Here is an 11,675-nt window from a genome sequence, read left to right as displayed (position 1 = left end):
CGATGCTTATTTAAAAATATGGCAGTATGACTCTGAGGCAGGACATTCCCAGTTGAGGGAATATTCAGGGACCTCTTATGTCACACAAAAGAGTTGTAACATGCATGCTCTTGAGGAAGAAAAATTATCTTTAAAAAATGCTTATTGTAATAGTACAGAGTTTGTGCCAGCGTTAGCAGAAACGTGACGCTGATTGAAACTACATTTGTGGAATAAGACTGAATCAATATAATTCATATACATGCGGTTATTACAGTAAGTTTGGCAAAATTAGCTATGGTTGCTTGCGAACCGGAAATGGTGTCACAACAGATGTAGCGCAATGCCTGCTATTAAAACGTACTAGGTATTTACATGCAGACATTTTCGACTTCTGCGGTTTAATTTTATGATGGCCCGCAGGGACATTATGTGCTGTAACCGGTAGCACACTACAAACACAGGAAAACAAACAAACAAAACAGCAAACAAAATATGCTAACACACTGAAAAAAACGCAGCAACAAAATGGAAATGGAAGCAAACTTACAACAAAACAAGTGCAAAAATATACAACTAGATTAAAACAGCTGCAACAAAAAACGCACGGAGTAAAAGTGCTGCAAAAAAAAGATGCATTCACAAAAACAACATGGATGCAAATTGAAAGCATAACAAATGCAAAAAGAAAACACTAGACAGAAACAGCTGCAAAGAACATACAAAATATGTTCCAATTTGACACCAACCAACTGGAGGATGGGACCATTTCTTTTTCACATGGGGTTATCCCATATATACAACGCATTAGTTTATTTCTTCATCTTTTACCTCATACAACACAGTAGTCAATTTAGATTAATCAAAGGATTACGATTCAATTACATGTTTTACTACAGCAGTTTGCAGTGCCTGAAAGTCAAATGGTTTGGAAGCTTTGCTGTCACCTGTTTACAGGTGTAGCCAGAGATTTTCTTGAGCAACTGTGCTATTTTTCCTCATTCTCTCCAAAAACACAACCTCCGTGTTATTGAGGCACTCTTTAAACAGTGCTGCGGAGTATTTACTGATCTATTTCTTGCAGCTTTCATGTTGTTACTGTGCCTCATGTAACTTTGCTGCATTGTGCGGCGGGCTCAGAGCTCCTTTAGAACGGCAGAGGTTATCCTCAGTGTGGATGACTGCAGGGGAGTAAACACTATTGGAGCGCGAGTGAATATTTTGTGTGAGAGGACATTAATTATTCATGGCCGCCTCATTGTGTATGATGATGTGTCAGGATGTTTGCCAATAAACAACAATATTCCTTGTAGGATTGATACCATATAAAAAGTTGTCGAGCTAGTTCGTCGCACTGTGGAGAAGTCTGACGGATGCAGTTTGTGGGAGAGTGGGTACTTATTTATGGAAATATCAATATTGTATTATAATGCTGTATCCTCTCAGTAAAAACAATACAGGCACTGCTATTTGAAATATGGACTGTGAGACATTCAAGTGCATTTCGAAAACAAACCACTAGAAAGAAAGCAGTGTCATCAAGCTAGATTTGAAACCGAAAGGTAAACTTGCAAAGATATTCTCCTGAAAAGAAAACACAAATGCATTCTGCGCCTCTTTTCAAAGCGTTTAGCTCCCAAATGGCGGTTCTAGTAACGTATGGCGTGCACCATTGGCTCAAGTGCATAGAGATAAGCTCCGCATGTCCACGGGGGTATTTTGTATCCCTTTCATGGCGCCCCCGCCACCCGTCTCCTTACGGCGCCCCGGGGAATACACCAGAGCACTGGCAGGAGTGCAGCAGGCCGCACGCCGGGCGTTATAATTGCTATCTCCTCCTCGCGCAACATCGTGAACTGCGGAGCACGGTGATTAAATGAAAAAAAAGAAAAAAAAAACTCAGCATCACAGCTTTTACCTTGCAGGCAAAACAGCAGGGTCCTCTGGGATGGGGTCATCACGGCTCCCTCTGTGATCTGTCAATGGGGGTGCACACGCCGCTCACTGTTATGTGTCAGTGCAGAGACTTCTAATCCAAATCAGTCAAATATTCACATACAAGGGCGAAATATTGAACACATATTTGAACTTTACACGGCATTAGTAAAATTTCAGGAGGAAATTGCGCACTTATGAACCTTGTGTCAAACACAAATATTTCTGAAATTTGTCATTGGGAAAGCATGCATTATGACAATGTAAATGCACACTTTTTTCAGGGTTTGCATTTTAAATTTAATGGGTTTTTTACTGGACTGTGAAAATCATGGCCTTGTGCACACAATTTGCAAACTATACACATTGCATTGTTTTCCAAATTTTGTAAATACGTTTAAAGGCGAAGTAATTAAAGATTTTTTTTCCTTCAACCACTCAAATTGTTCATTAGCATCAGTTCTATCCATACGTTAACACCCACCAAAAAATTGAAAAATGGTATGGTCTGTCTTTGTAGCAGATGACTTGATGATGACGCTTAAAGACATTGCCATTAACTGGTCTCTACCGCCACCTACTGTTTTGAGGTGAAACACAAATCAACAAAGAATTTTCTGTTTGTTGACATAGTTTGACCGCTGTTCAAGGGAATGTTGCAAAAATGACAGGAAAATCAATGTCATAAATCCTACTAAAATGCATTGAATTTTTTTTTTACTTATAATGGTTTTATATGGTCGAATTTTTAGACAGTGATTATTTTTGTACACAAAGTAACGCAAATCCAGCTCCAATCACATAGAAATGTCAGAATTGCTGCTATGTAAAATTTTACATTTTAATCATCTGCTGGAAATTTCAGCTCTCTCGCTATACTTCCTCCTGATTAATATGTCAATATATGCATGTGATTCTACTGGTGAGGGGAAAAAAGCTCACAATTCACTCCAAAATGACCAAATAAAAAACAGACAACACAAAAATATTGTCAGAGGGGATAAGAAGTTTGATAATGTGCTTAAGAAAACCTCTGACGCGTCGCAGTCCACGCAGCCGACTGGAAGTGCTCACAAGCTGCGTAGAATTCGTAAACAAAGGTGAGGGAAACATGGAGGGTTGAGAGTAAGGCTAGAGCTAACACTACGTTTTTCAAGCAAAAAAAAAAATGTGATTAGTCAATTGATTGGAAAAAAAAACTGCCGATTAATCGAGTATAGAGGTCATCATTAGTGATTAGTCAACTTCAAGCATTAAACATTCCTGTGGTGTTGTAGACTATGTATATAACTGTAGTATGTACTTCCTGACAGCGCTTGACATTGCCAGAGGAAAGGCAACAATCGTGAGTGAGAAGTGTAACAATCCCTCTGGTCATCTTGTCACAAATCCAGCAAATTACACCTAAAATAAATGCCAAATAACCAACAAAAAGCAATGAAAACATTCCGTAGCCTTCGCGGCTGAGGCAATTAGTGAAGAAGAGCTGAGGAAGAACAATAAACTGCTTCATTTCACGCTGTGACACAATTACTTTGAATTTAATCACAGACCTATTAGAGGATTCATTCCTGATTAAGTGCCGCTAGTTTGAACACTCACTCCATCAGTAGCAACCTGATTTAAAGTTGTCTGTGACCATCAAGGTGCAGATAATTCACCTGGAGCCATAAAGAGAATTAGACCAAGGTTTTACACGGAGTTATTGTCCTTGGACAACCTGCACATACACACAGAGCCGGCCATTATCACATTGGGTTAATGGCTTTGTTAATTTAAAGACATTAACAACTGCTCGCCTGTCCCCAATGAACATGTCATACAAGGCGGGTCTTGCATTGTTAAACGGGCCGCTAAGTAGATTGATTCCTCACATGCAAAGCGCAGCGGCGACGTCGGCAAGCGGGTTAATTAAACATTTACACACAAACACCCCAACAATCTATTGTGCTGGGCTAATTTATGACATCAATATGCACTTTCATCAGGATTTTTCACTGGCATATGTCCGCCTGCTCCGTGCTAATTGGCACCATGCCGCTTTAACTGCGCCGCTGTTCTTTTTTCCCCCCGTTTTCTGGAGACTATTGAGCTTGCCGCGTTCTACCATAATAGGGACATAGCGGTCCCACCAGAGTGCACATGCAGACTTAAGCACCTGCACCCACACCTCCACCTCCGCTCGCTTTCATCTCAGGAAGCTTTTCTGCTTTCCCCCGCACGGCCTGCGCTCACATACACACACGTGCATACACACACACATTTGTACAGCTAGACTTGTGAGGACATAATTGACATAATGCATTTTTAGCTCCTAACCCCTAACCATCGGACACGATTGTCTAACCCTAACCTTTACCCTAACCGTAATCGAACCTACACCCTAAAAACATGTCGTGAACCTCAAAAAGAGTTCTGAACAAGCGAGGGCCGGCCTAAGTGTCCTCATTCCTCCAAAATGTCCTCACTAAGCCAGTGGAAAACTTACTGTACAACGGTTCTCAAAAGTACAGCCGTACGGGAACACACAAACACACAACACAAGGGGAGTTTTCTATCTTAGTGGAGACATCCCATCACTATAATGCATTTCTTAGCCTCAAACCCTAACTTTAACCGTAACAACAAATTGCCTAACCCTTACTCTAACCTGAACCAAAATCTAAATCAAACTTATACTCCAAGAGCAAGTCTTGACCCTCAAAAAGAGGTCTGAACTACTGGGGTCCACCAGGATGGTCCCCACAAGTTCAAGAGGTCCCCACAAAGACCGTGAAACCGGGGATTAGGACTTCACCGTGTAGCCAAAACCAAGGGAACACACCCACACACCTGCACGCATACACATCAATGCAATGTTTGTCCGCGCTAGAGATTCCCCTCACAAGGCTCGACGTACAAGCAAGCAGCATACCTCTTCTCAAACTCTTTTCGCAAAACTCCTGGGGTCACCGCGGCGGGGAAACTGTTATCAATTACTTTCTGAGGATTTCTACATTTGCAATGCGGGATCGGGGCCAGAGGCGCCAACATCTTTCATGTATCCTCAGCTGACGGGACGGCGATGAGGGAGCAATCAATCACCTTCCAACTTCGATTTGTTAACACTGGGAAAACGACGCCTTGTCTCTTCGCCGGTCGTCGCGGCGATGGAGCGTAAGGCTGATGAATCCCAATCATCGCTCCAGATGCCGGGCCTCATTAACTACGGATGTGTTTGCTCTCAGCTTCGCCTTAATACCTCCAGTAGGCTACATGCTTGCATGTTGTTTTCCTCCGTTCCTTTCAAGTTCACTCCCAATTCACAAGCACACAAAGTCTTTAATACGCGTGCCAAGCGTGCATCGGCCCTGGGTAAGATTCCTCCGGGCCTGATGTGTATCCACAACAGCGCCTTTCCCTCCGACATATGTGGCGTGGGTAAACAACACAGTTAAGCCTAAAACAATGCGGGTCCCCGATGACTGCAATTATTTATGAAATCAAACACAATTCAGCTCCTCGCCAAGTGGGACGGCTCTCTGACATCGCTCGACAAATCACCACTCTTTACTGCAAACACGGCGTGCGCCGCGCCGCTTATCACAATAAATATCTGTGCCGTTAACTTAAAAAATGCATTTAAACATTGTAAAGTGGATCATGTGTAAAACGATGGCGAGCGTCTTGGTCCTCAGGCGCTAAGGCTCATCCCCGGTGACTAATGCAGGAGCCATGACTAAATTATTCAAGCTGAGCTGTTACTGCTTGTGACCGTAGTGAGACGTTGTCGGGACAGTAGGCGTGCTCTCGGGGCATTGGCCTCCGAGTGAGCAGCTGCTTCAGATGGCGTGCTCACTTTGGAAGGAGTTGGAAAAAAATAGCATCTTCCGTGAAATACTTGCTAATACTTGGGGGTTGGGGTGGGGGCTCTGAAGCGATGTACTTGGAAACTATAGGTGAAACGGATACTAGTAATTCGGGTACTTCGGTTCAAAAATTGCTCATTCATTCATTGCACATTCAATTGCAAATTCAGGGTGCTAACAAATGACTTAATTACAGTGACTTTGGCACTTGTAGCCTATGTTTACTGGTGGCTCGGGTGCCATTATAGTTGCATCCAGCGTAAATTAGCGGCTAGCTAGCAGCACCCAATTGCCCCATATAGGCGTGGAGGACATGAATGACTCCACACACTTTGAGCCTGATAGCATGACACAGCACTCATTTCTAACTGCTCACTTTTTTAAGAAACCATGCTGATACTCAAATATTTTCTTTCAGCCGACGAATTCAGCTCATTCACCTGCAATTATGAGAAGAGATTTGTAGAAGGAGGAAAGTAGTGCTCTGCTAGGCACAGTTTAAACTTTGACAAGAAAGAAAAATGTTGAAAAATGTCTAAATGTTGGTCATCCATGATGAAGTGGAGATGCCTTGAATGATCTGTTTATCATTATTTTTCACTACGGGTGGCATGGCTCAGTTGTATTTAGTGGGTTCTGTCACCAGCCATTGTGACTGATACTGAACGGCCACTTGCTCCTGATGCAAGGTAAATGTGTAGTCAGTATAAAGCGCTTTGAGCACCAAAGGTATCAAAGCGCAACATAAGTGAAACTTTAAAAACTGTTTACGGAAAATGGCATTGCAAGTGTTTAAGGCTGAGTTAATAACCAGCTTGTTTTTTGGGTTTGGTCATGATCCATTCGCGAGATGAAGCCTTAAGTACATGCGATGTCATTTTCAGTTAATGGAAAAATATATTTTTAAAGGTATTCATTTGTAAATAAAAAGAATTTAATGATCAAATAATAGACCAAATATTAGCTTTCTACTGCTCAAAATGGCTAAACAAGTTTAGTACCCATTTAATACAGAGTACCAAAGTGTGCTGTGCTCCTCAGACACATTTCAAAGGAAAAAACTATTCATCAAAATCTTACTTGGTCACTTTTATTTTGGAAAAAAAAGTCTAATTGGAAACACAACAATCGATATTTTAGTCCAGCCATGCCTAGCTTGTTGTGGACGACTGTTCCAAATTATTGCTCCCGTTTGTGTGACTAATCCAAATGTAATCCAAAGGAAGGAGTTGGTTGTTTACCGTATGAAATTCTGCAGAACCGGCAGAGCAAAGCCACACCAGCCTGCATTTCCGGTGCAATGGGAATCTAAGCTCATAAATCAACGGCAGATGATAAATATGCGAGGGCGACTAAATTAAATGGTACTTAGCCTTGTGAGGTACAATGTAATAGATGTGGAGTAGGAGGTCTAGAGAAACAAAGAGGTGCGCGTCCTTTCTTCTCCAGCCAGCGCTTGTAAGCCCCCCAATGATGAGCCTTGGCACAAAGGAAAGCAAAGATCATAACAAGAGCTACTGGAAATGGATCTCATTAGCCGCCTCTTCCCATCGCTTCCTGCGAGCCCTCGGTGGGAATTTAGAGAGGCGGCGCTGTCTGCCGGCTCCCTCCGCTCTTGTCAAAATCTTCTTAATTATGATTAATTACACAGCCGTAAAGATTTCCTCTACAAATAAGAAGAGCCTCTCACTAAACACTACATTATTCATTCATTATAGGGCCGTTTGCTGCAAACTGTAATTCCTGCTGCGAACGCGGCGCTCGTGACAAGAAGCCATGTTTTCTCCCGACCACTTGGAAAACACATCGATTTGGGAGCCCGGGCTCCTCTGCATAACGGAGCCTTTCCCTCAGAGGCCTCAATTGTTATGGATGCTGTTTATGGTGCTGCTATGACAAGTGTGAAGGGCACGGTGTGCCGAAAGATGCACGGCTGGCTCGTCTGCTCGCTGTCTGAATAGGGTAGAGGATTGTAAATGACCCGCCATCATGGCGCGGGCTCACGGCGCGCTAAAGCGATTTTTCCTTTTTATCCCCGTGATGACTTTTTTGACACAAAGTGACAAATACCGCTCGAGAGCCTAAACGTCTGTAAATTCGTCGGATTTGTGTGTGCACGCATGCGTGTGTATGTGCACGTTTGTAGATCGGGATGGGGGCGGGGGGGTTGCGTTCCGATGTCATAGAAGATCAAATTATTTCTTCCGTCTCACATTGGAAGTTGCTCCCAAGTTTGCGGAAAGTCGTCGGAGGAAAAACAGCCAGCTGCGAGTGAGTGACAAGAGGGAGACTAATGATAAGCTTTATAAGTTTTGATAGTTTTTTTACGGCCTTCTCGCAGGCGACGCCAAGCGCTCGGGAGCGGCAAAGAGAACAATGTGCCTTTGAGACGCGCTCGCTGCACCCAAGCAGCCGCGTCCTTCCGCCTCCTGCCGCACATGCTTTATTGCCGACAATAAACCATTTTAGTGCAAAATAAATTGGGATCGTATTGAAATGCTGGCACTATATATGTCACGGAAGACATACAGTTATTTTTGAGCAAAGCTGGGGGCATAGTTTATCATCATGCGGCCGCCTAGATGGGTCTGTTCCAAATCATTGGCTCCTCTTGCTTAGTTAGATTGTGAAGGTCAGAGTTCTCAAGCCGTTTATGGCTGTTTAACTTTGGAGAATTATCACATGGGCACCACTTGGCTGATATACTGCACTGCTTCAGCCCACCTCGCCATTGTTCAGGCCAAAGCCATTATTTGGACCCAGAGGACGCGAGGGGATGGCCTCGCTATGTACTATTTGCACGGATGGCCCGATTTCTCAATAATATCCATGTTTAGAAATCCCCCCTTTTTTCCCATTTCACACCACGACAGGGCAAATTTCAATTTTTCATATTTTTCACTCAATTATTCAAAGTAATAGAATTGGCCAGAGGTATAGACACATGCACAAAGAGAGACGTCAGTATGTGGGGGATGCGTATGTACAAGTGCCCCGAGCGATATTAGAGGGGAAGACGTGGGGGGGTGTCCTTTGCTCAAGGGTGCCGCAGTAGTCCTAGGGAAGCAAACTGGCAACTCTCCAGCACCCGGTCCCAATTTCCATATTTTTGGTCTGAAGCGGCCCCGCCTTCAAGCCAAACTATCGCAATATTACCGCCAGTTATTCTGAAATATTCAGCATTATATGCAAAAGGGGAAACACAGTTAACATGGTTTCAATTGTGCCTGCTTTTGTGAATATCGCTGTGAGCTATTTCTGACAAGAAGTCAACCCACAAATAAAATCTTCGATGCAGCCCCAATAGTCTAAAATATTGCTGTCAAATGAGTTAAAAATTAGAGCCCAAGTGCCCGGAGAGAACCCACACGGGCTCGGGGAGAACATGCAAACTCCACACAGGAAGGTCGGAGCCAGCTTGATTTAAACTCAGGTCCCTTAAAGGGACAGTGTTTAAGATTTAGACCGTTTCGCTTTCAAACAGAATAAATAAAATTATTATCAATTTCAAAAACTTGCAAATAAATGTGTTCTTAACAACCAACAGTATGTTTTAAATATAATGTAGGTCTAGTTATCTTTAAATTTATTATATGGGGGTGGCACTCCTCCGGAAATCTTACACAGTGTCCCTTTAACATGCTAACATGCTAACCACTCATCCAAAGAGCCACCCAAGATCTGTCATTATTTGATCTAATAATCTCATTTTAACCTCAACAAAAAAATTCTGAGAAAAAAGTCACCTTGAGTTTTATTTATTTAGATATATTGTGTTACTGTGGCAGATCAAAAGACAAATGCGCATCAACAAAAAAGGGTCTCACTAATTGATTTTCTTTAACGGATGCATTTGAGACTTCAGTAGTCACAAGTTCTGGCTGCAGCTTTTAGTTTCACCCATTCAATGGAATGGTGTGTTTTTTGTGTCAATTGCCAAATACTTATAAAATAACAATATAATAAAATATCATCCATTGCTGTCTGTAGTTGACTTACTCAAATGCAAATGTTCTCAAGTTTAATTTATCGAGGAATTTTGCTTCATTGGTGCTTTGTATTTATGTGGTAAGCTAAACTTGAGCTCTTTCTATGGTAAGCAAGCACCTTCTTACAAAGAATACATATCACTACCTAAGCAAGGCGTTTCCTTTAAAGTTTAATATAGCATTCATCGGACCAACAACTCTCACATACGCCTCATTTTATACGTTGCTTCCGCTCTTTAACTTGCCCTTCTTTCCACAACAGTAGCTTATCATCTTATGCGAAAGACAATGACAGCCAATCAGTGTCCACTTCAGGATGTGATTGACCTTCTTTTTTACAACCCCAACAACTCAACCACAAGAAGCTCGCTGCATAAAAATGGATCTAATCAGCATACATAATGTATTCGGAATAGATATTAAAAATTAGATGTGTTTTTTAAAAAAAATGACACTTTAACTGTGACTCTAATTAATTGATCACAATAAATCCGTTATTCTGGCATCTCTGATCTAGACATTATTATAATATTGTGTTCTAATATGATACATGTCTTTCTCAGAGAGGAGCCATTTTGCCTTGTGCTGTCAACTGAAAAAAAAAAAAGCTGGCAACGGCCATCTTGGTAAACTCGTCTAATTACATTGCATTTGTGTTTTTGTTATTGTGTTATGTTTTTTTTTTCCCTGTTCCAAAAATTCAAGAGTGCATGGCATATAGTTGTACCAATAGGTTTGAAAGAAACCTATTATGTAATATCACAGAGAATATGATTAATTTTCTCTTTGAATGTATGAGGGGTATGTGAAACGTTTGCGTCTCGACATTCAATTTTTTTCAAGTGTTTGGATAAATGAGTGTCTAAAATTTGCTGGTACTAAATGAAGTAATATGTGTCTTTTTATCATTTATTTTAATGTTTGGCCGAACAAGGGTCTGAAAAGACTGGTGAAATAAGCAATTAATGAATTGGGTACTAAGCTAATTGATTAATTGATGTTCTTAAGTAGTGAAGTAACTGCTTACTCTAAAAACAAAAAGGATTAAAGTGCTTACTTGATACATGAGCGTAATCAGTACTTTTAGTACCTGATTAATTACTTAAATACTTGAGTAATACTGTACACTGAATGCTGGACTGCAAAGACAGATAAACACGCCTTTGGGATTGAATGAGTTAATATCTCCACTTTACTTTCTTGAAGCAGTAGGCCGATATATTTTTGCAAGGCAGTTTTCAAACAGAAAACCAACAGTCACAAACTGCGGTGTTTAAAAACCACCTGGTATTGTTCAGTAGAAAAGCACCATAAGTAACTGCATACAAATGCTTGCTTGACCTTTATGGCCACTATTTTTATGGACCTTTCTAAAGCAAAAACTAAGCCCAAACACGAGCTTCATGGGGGGAAAAAGAAACAGGCTTTAATTATTTTATAAGAAAAATATTTGGTGTTAATTGCTATTCTGGGTTTGAAAACTCTGCAAACATAATTAGCACTCCTGAAGTCAATGGAAATTGTGTGTTGTAGCACACAGCAGCATCAGGAAATTACCATAAGAAAGGATTTGAAAGTTCCCCACTCGAAACCTCGAGGGGAGAAGGCTTCTCCCTGAAACGGCAAGGTGACATTTTATTTCTAACTGTTGGCTGTTAATTGATGCTCTGCTGATTAAAGCACTTTTTATGGAGACGACCAGGGGGCTGCGTTTGCAGGCATGGATTGCAGCAGAGTTACGAGGCTGCAACCTGGCCCCACATCTTCGTTTGGGTTGCATCAGTCGCGTTCTTGCAGGAAAGCAAACTGCAAAAAAAGTTGGCGAGTACAAAAAGCTGCAGCGCACGCGCTGCCTGTTTGGAACTCAGAATAATCATTTGAATGGCAGTTGAAGAACTAATGTTTGAACTGCGGCGCTAACTGA

At 41.7% G+C, this 11,675-nt stretch overlaps 1 long non-coding RNA gene across 1 annotated transcript in view; it reads right to left on the bottom strand.

Annotated features, from left to right (window-relative positions):
• Positions 1-550: 550 nt before the first annotated feature.
• The window catches only part of LOC148422509 (uncharacterized), a 61,279-nt gene continuing 50,154 nt past the window's right edge, over positions 551-11,675 (bottom strand). The window contains exons 6-7 of the long non-coding RNA XR_015865896.1: positions 1,898-1,955; positions 551-1,835 (exon numbers count right to left, since the gene is read on the bottom strand). This is a non-coding gene — a long non-coding RNA (uncharacterized LOC148422509). The remainder of the gene's footprint in view (positions 1,836-1,897; positions 1,956-11,675) is intronic.

Source organism: Hippichthys cyanospilos, chromosome 6 (genome assembly GCF_059441005.1).
Source record: "Hippichthys cyanospilos isolate Australia breed blue-spotted pipefish chromosome 6, RoL_Hcya_1.0, whole genome shotgun sequence".
Lineage (NCBI taxonomy): Eukaryota > Metazoa > Chordata > Actinopteri > Syngnathiformes > Syngnathidae > Hippichthys > Hippichthys cyanospilos.
This window is presented reverse-complemented; position numbering and strand designations above follow the sequence as displayed.